Source organism: Taudactylus pleione, unplaced genomic scaffold (genome assembly GCF_031769625.1).
Source record: "Taudactylus pleione unplaced genomic scaffold, aTauple2 ptg000087l, whole genome shotgun sequence".
In the NCBI taxonomy this organism is placed as follows: Eukaryota; Metazoa; Chordata; class Amphibia; order Anura; family Myobatrachidae; genus Taudactylus; species Taudactylus pleione.
Window position 1 is genome coordinate 162,501 of NW_028284489.1, and position 5,000 is coordinate 167,500.

The 5,000-nt window shown below is 37.4% G+C and overlaps 1 non-coding gene and 19 pseudogenes across 1 annotated transcript; all 20 read right to left on the minus strand.

Annotated features, from left to right (window-relative positions):
* Positions 1-28: 28 nt before the first annotated feature.
* On the minus strand, positions 29-147 carry LOC148528043 (5S ribosomal RNA; annotated as a pseudogene).
* A 116-nt stretch (positions 148-263) lies between these two features.
* On the minus strand, positions 264-382 carry LOC148528044 (5S ribosomal RNA). Its single transcript, XR_015877987.1, has one exon. It is a non-coding gene; the product is annotated as a 5S ribosomal RNA (ribosomal RNA).
* Positions 383-497: 115 nt separating this feature from the next.
* LOC148528045 (5S ribosomal RNA) lies at positions 498-616 on the minus strand (annotated as a pseudogene).
* A 116-nt stretch (positions 617-732) lies between these two features.
* Positions 733-851, minus strand: LOC148528046 (5S ribosomal RNA; annotated as a pseudogene).
* A 116-nt stretch (positions 852-967) lies between these two features.
* On the minus strand, positions 968-1,086 carry LOC148528047 (5S ribosomal RNA; annotated as a pseudogene).
* A 116-nt stretch (positions 1,087-1,202) lies between these two features.
* On the minus strand, positions 1,203-1,321 carry LOC148528048 (5S ribosomal RNA; annotated as a pseudogene).
* A 115-nt stretch (positions 1,322-1,436) lies between these two features.
* Positions 1,437-1,555, minus strand: LOC148528049 (5S ribosomal RNA; annotated as a pseudogene).
* A 116-nt stretch (positions 1,556-1,671) lies between these two features.
* LOC148528050 (5S ribosomal RNA) lies at positions 1,672-1,790 on the minus strand (annotated as a pseudogene).
* A 351-nt stretch (positions 1,791-2,141) lies between these two features.
* LOC148528051 (5S ribosomal RNA) lies at positions 2,142-2,260 on the minus strand (annotated as a pseudogene).
* Positions 2,261-2,376: 116 nt separating this feature from the next.
* Positions 2,377-2,495, minus strand: LOC148528052 (5S ribosomal RNA; annotated as a pseudogene).
* Positions 2,496-2,610: 115 nt separating this feature from the next.
* LOC148528053 (5S ribosomal RNA) lies at positions 2,611-2,729 on the minus strand (annotated as a pseudogene).
* Positions 2,730-2,845: 116 nt separating this feature from the next.
* Positions 2,846-2,964, minus strand: LOC148528054 (5S ribosomal RNA; annotated as a pseudogene).
* Positions 2,965-3,080: 116 nt separating this feature from the next.
* Positions 3,081-3,199, minus strand: LOC148528055 (5S ribosomal RNA; annotated as a pseudogene).
* A 350-nt stretch (positions 3,200-3,549) lies between these two features.
* LOC148528056 (5S ribosomal RNA) lies at positions 3,550-3,668 on the minus strand (annotated as a pseudogene).
* A 116-nt stretch (positions 3,669-3,784) lies between these two features.
* Positions 3,785-3,903, minus strand: LOC148528057 (5S ribosomal RNA; annotated as a pseudogene).
* Positions 3,904-4,019: 116 nt separating this feature from the next.
* Positions 4,020-4,138, minus strand: LOC148528058 (5S ribosomal RNA; annotated as a pseudogene).
* A 116-nt stretch (positions 4,139-4,254) lies between these two features.
* LOC148528059 (5S ribosomal RNA) lies at positions 4,255-4,373 on the minus strand (annotated as a pseudogene).
* A 116-nt stretch (positions 4,374-4,489) lies between these two features.
* LOC148528060 (5S ribosomal RNA) lies at positions 4,490-4,608 on the minus strand (annotated as a pseudogene).
* Positions 4,609-4,724: 116 nt separating this feature from the next.
* Positions 4,725-4,843, minus strand: LOC148528061 (5S ribosomal RNA; annotated as a pseudogene).
* A 115-nt stretch (positions 4,844-4,958) lies between these two features.
* LOC148528062 (5S ribosomal RNA) overlaps positions 4,959-5,000 on the minus strand; it is a 119-nt pseudogene continuing 77 nt past the window's right edge.

A 5,000-nucleotide genomic window follows, 5' to 3' on the forward strand; every position in this document is an offset into this window, starting at 1 on the left:
AGAAAATAATGTTATGGCAGTATAAAATTACCTACAGCACCTAGTATTCCCAGGTGGTCTCCCATCCAAGTACTAACCAGGCCCAACACTGCATAGCTTCCAAGATCAGACGAGATTGTACATGTCTAGTGTGGTTTGGCTGTAGGTGTTCAAAACCATTAACTTTAGACCTCTTTTACTTCTTAACTCAAGTAAATTCATTGATAAGTTGAAAAAATGAAATGTAGAATGTAATAGAAAAGAATGTTTTGGCTGTCTAAAATTACCTACAGCACCTGGTATTCCCAGGGGGTCTCCCATCCAAGTACAAACCAGGCCCAACACTGCATAGCTTCCAAGATCAGATGAGATTGGGCATGTCCAGTGTGGTTTGGCTGTAGGTGCTCAAAAACATTAACTTTAGACCTCTTTTACTTCTTAACTCAAGTAAATTCAATGATAAATTGAAAAATTAAATGTAAAATGTAATAGAAAAGAATGTTAAGGCAGTATAAAATTACCTACAGCTCCTGGTATTCCCAGGTGGTCTCCCATCCAAGTACTAACCAGGCCAAACACTGCATAGCTTCCAAGATCAGACAAGATTGGGCATGTCCACTGTGGTTTGGCTGTAGGAGCTCAAAAACATTAACTTTAGACCTCTATTACTTCTTAACTCAAGTAAATTCATTGATAAGTTGAAAAAATTAAATGTAAAATGTAATAGAAAAGACTGTTATGGCAGTATAAAATTACCTACAGCACCTGGTATTTCCAGGTGGCCTCCCATCCAAGTACTAACCAGGACCAACACTGCACAGCTTCCAAGATCAGATGAGATTGGGCATGTCCAGTGTGGTTTGGCTGTAGGTGCTCAAAAACATTAACTTTAGACCTCTTTTACTTCTTAACTCAAGTAAATTCATTGATAAGTTGAAAAAATTAAATGTAAAATGTAATAGAAAAGAATGTTATGACAGTATAAAATTACCTACAGAACCTGGTATTCCCAGGTGGTCTCCCATCCAAGTACTGACCATGCCCAACACTGCATAGCTTCCAAGATCAAACGACATTGGCCATGTCCAGTGTGGTTTGGCTATAGGTGCTGAAAAATATTAACTTTAGACATCTTTTACTTCTTAACTCAAGTAAATTCATTGCTAAGTTGAAAAAATGTAATGTAAAATGTAATAGATAAGAATGTAATGGCTATATAAAATTACCTACAGCACCTGGTATTCCCAGGTGGTTTCCCATCCAAGTACTAACCAGGCCCAACACTGCATAGCTTCCAAGATCAGATGAGATTGAGCATGTCCAGTGTGGTTTGGCTATAGGTGATAAAAGCCTTAACTTTAGACCTCTTTTACTTCTTAACTCAAGTAAATTCATTGATAAGTTGAAAAAATGAAATGTAAAATTTAATAGAAAAGAATGTTTTGACTGTCTAAAATTACCTACAGCACCTGGTATTCCCAGGTGGTCTCCCATCCAAGTACAAACCAGGCCCAACACTGCATAGCTTCCAAGATCAGATGAGATTGTGCATGTCCAGTGTGGCTTGGCTGTAGGTGCTCAAAAGCTTTAAATTTAGACCTCTATTACTTCTTAACTCAAGTAAATTCATTGATAAGTTGAAAAAATTAAATGTAAAATGTAATAGAAAAGAATGTTATGGCAGTATAAATTTACCTACTGCTCCTGGTATTCCCAGGTGGTCTCCCATCCAAGTACTAACCAGGCACAACACTGCATAGCTTCCAAGATCAGACGAGATTGGGCATGTCCACTGTGCTTTGGCTGTAGGTGCTCAAAAGCATTAAACTTAGACCACTTTTACTTCTTAACACAAGTAAATTCATTGATAATTTGAAAAAATTAAATGTAAAATGTAATAGAAAAGAATGTTATGGCAGTTTAAAATTACTTACAGCACCTAGGATTTCTAGGTAGTCACCCATCCAAGTACTAACCAGTCCCAACACTGCATAGCTTCCAAGATCAGACGAGATTGGACATGTCCAGTGTGGTTTGGCTGTAGGTGCTCAAAAACATTAACTTTAGACCTGTATTACTTCTTAACTCAAGTTAATTAATTGATAAGTTGAAAAAATTAAATGTAAAATGTAATAGAAAAGAATGTTATGGGAGTATAAAATTACCTACTGCACCTGGTTTTCCCAGGTGGTCTCCCATCCAAGTACTGACGAGGCCCAACACTGCATAGCTACCAAGATCAGACGAGATTGGGCATGTCCAGTGTGGATTGGCTGTAGGTGCTCAAAAGTATTAACTTTAGACCTCTATTACTTCTTAACTCAAGGAAATTCATTGATAAGTTGAAAAAATTAAATGTAAAATGTAATAGAAAAGAATGTTATGGCAGTATAAAATTACCTACAGCACCTGGTATTCCCAGGTGGTCTCCCATCCAAGTACTAACCAGGCCCAACACTGCAAAGCTTCCAAGATCAGACGAGATTGGGCATGTCCAGTGTGGTTTGGCTGTAGGTGCTCAAAAACATTAACTTTAGACCTCTTTTACTTCTTAACTCAAGTAAATTCAATGATAAGTTGAAAAATTAAATGTAAAATGTAATAGAAAAGAATGTTAAGGCAGTATAAAATTACCTACAGCTCCTGGTATTCCCAGGTGGTCTCCCATCCAAGTACTAACCAGGCCGAACACTGCATAGCTTCCAAGATCAGACAAGATTGGGCATGTCCACTGTGGTTTGGCTGTAGGTGCTCAAAAACATTAACGTTAGACCTCTATTACTTCTTAACTCAAGTAAATTCATTGATAAGTTGAAAAAATTAAATGTAAAATGTAATAGAAAAGAATTTTATGGCAGTATAAAATTACCTACAGCTCCTGGTATTCCCATGTGGTCTCCCATCCAAGTACTAACCAGGCCCAACACTGCATAGCTTCCAAGATCAGACGAGATTGGGCATGTCCAGTGTGGTTTGGCTGTAGGTGCTCAAAAACATTAACTTTAGACCTCTATTACTTCTTAACTCAAGTAAATTCATTGATAAGTTGAAAAAATTAAATTTAAAATGTAATAGAAAAGAATGTTATGGCAGTATAAAATTACCTACAGCACCTGGTAATCCCAGGTGGTCTCCCATCCAAGTACTAACCAGGCCCAACACTGCCTAGCTTCCAAGTTCAGACGAGATTGGGAATGTCCAGTGTGGTTTGGCTGTAGGTGCTCAAAAGCATTAACTTTAGACCTCTTTTACTTCTTAACTCAAGTAAATTCAATGATAAGTTGAAAAATGAAATGTAAAATGTAATAGAAAAGAATGTTATGGCAGTATAAAATTACCTACAGCAACTAGAATTCCCAGGTGGTCTCCCATCCAAGTACTAACCAGGCCCAACACTGCATAGCTTCCAAGATCAGACGAGATGGTACATCTCTAGTTTGGTTTGGCTGTAGGTGTTCAAAACCATTAACTTTAGACCTCTTTTACTTCTTAACTCAAGTAAATTCATTGATAAGTTGAAAAAATGAAATGTAGAATGTAAAAGAAAAGAATGTTTTGGCTGTCTAAAATTACATACAGCACCTGGTATTCCCAGGTGGTCTCCCATCCAAGTACAAACCAGGCCCAACACTGCATAGCTTCCAAGATCAGACGAGATTGGGCATGTCCAGTGTGGTTTGGCTGTAGGTGCTCAAAAGCATTAAATTTAGACCTCTATTACTTCTTAACTCAAGTAAATTCATTGATAAGTTGAAAAAATTAAATGTAAAATGTAATAGAAAAGAATGTTCTGGCAGTATAAAATTACCTACAGCTCCTGGTATTCCCAGGTGGTCTCCCATCCAAGTATTAACCAGGCCCAACACTGCATAGCTTCCAAGATCAGATGAGATTGGGCATGTACAGTGTGGTTTGGCTGTAGGTGCTCAAAAGCCTTAAATTTAGACCGCTTTTACTTCTTAACACAAGTAAATTCATTGATAAGTTGAAAAAATTAAATGTAAAATGTAATAGAAAAGAATGTTATGGCAGTTTAAAATTACCTACAGCAACTGGGATTCCTAGGTAGTTACCCATCCAAGTACTAACCAGTCCCAACACTGCATAGCTTCCAAGATCAGACGAGATTGGGCATGTCCAGTGTGGTTTGGCTGTAGGTGCTCAAAAACATTAACTTTAGACCTGTATTACTTCTTAACTCAAGGAAATTCATTGATAAGTTGAAAAAATTAAATGTAAAATGTAATAGAAAATAATGTTATGGCAGTATAAAATTACCTACAGCACCTAGTATTCCCAGGTGGTCTCCCATCCAAGTACTAACCAGGCCCAACACTGCATAGCTTCCAAGATCAGACGAGATTGTACATGTCTAGTGTGGTTTGGCTGCAGGTGTTCAAAACCATTAACTTTAGACCTCTTTTACTTCTTAACTCAAGTAAATTCATTGATAAGTTGAAAAAATGAAATGTAGAATGTAATAGAAAAGAATGTTTTGGCTGTCTAAAATTACCTACAGCACCTGGTATTCCCAGGGGGTCTCCCATCCAAGTACAAACCAGGCCCAACACTGCATAGCTTCCAAGATCAGACGAGATTGGGCATGTCCAGTGTGGTTTGGCTGTAGGTGCTCAAAAGCATTAAATTTAGACCTCTATTACTTCTTAACTCAAGGAAATTCATTGATAAGTTGAAAAAATTAAATGTAAAATGTAATAGAAAAGAATGTTATGGCAGTATAAAATTACCTACAGCTCCTGGTATTCCCAGGTGGTCTCCCATCCAAGTACTAACCAGGCCCAACACTGCATAGCTTCCAAGATCAAACGAGATTGGGCATGTCCAGTGTGGTTTGGCTGTAGGTGCTCAAAAACATTAACTTTAGACCTCTTTTACTTCTTAACTCAAGTAAATTCAATGATAAGTTGAAAAATTAAATGTAAAATGTAATAGAAAAGAATGTTAAGGCAGTATAAAATTACCTACAGCTCCTGGTATTCCCAGGTGGTCTCCCATCCAAG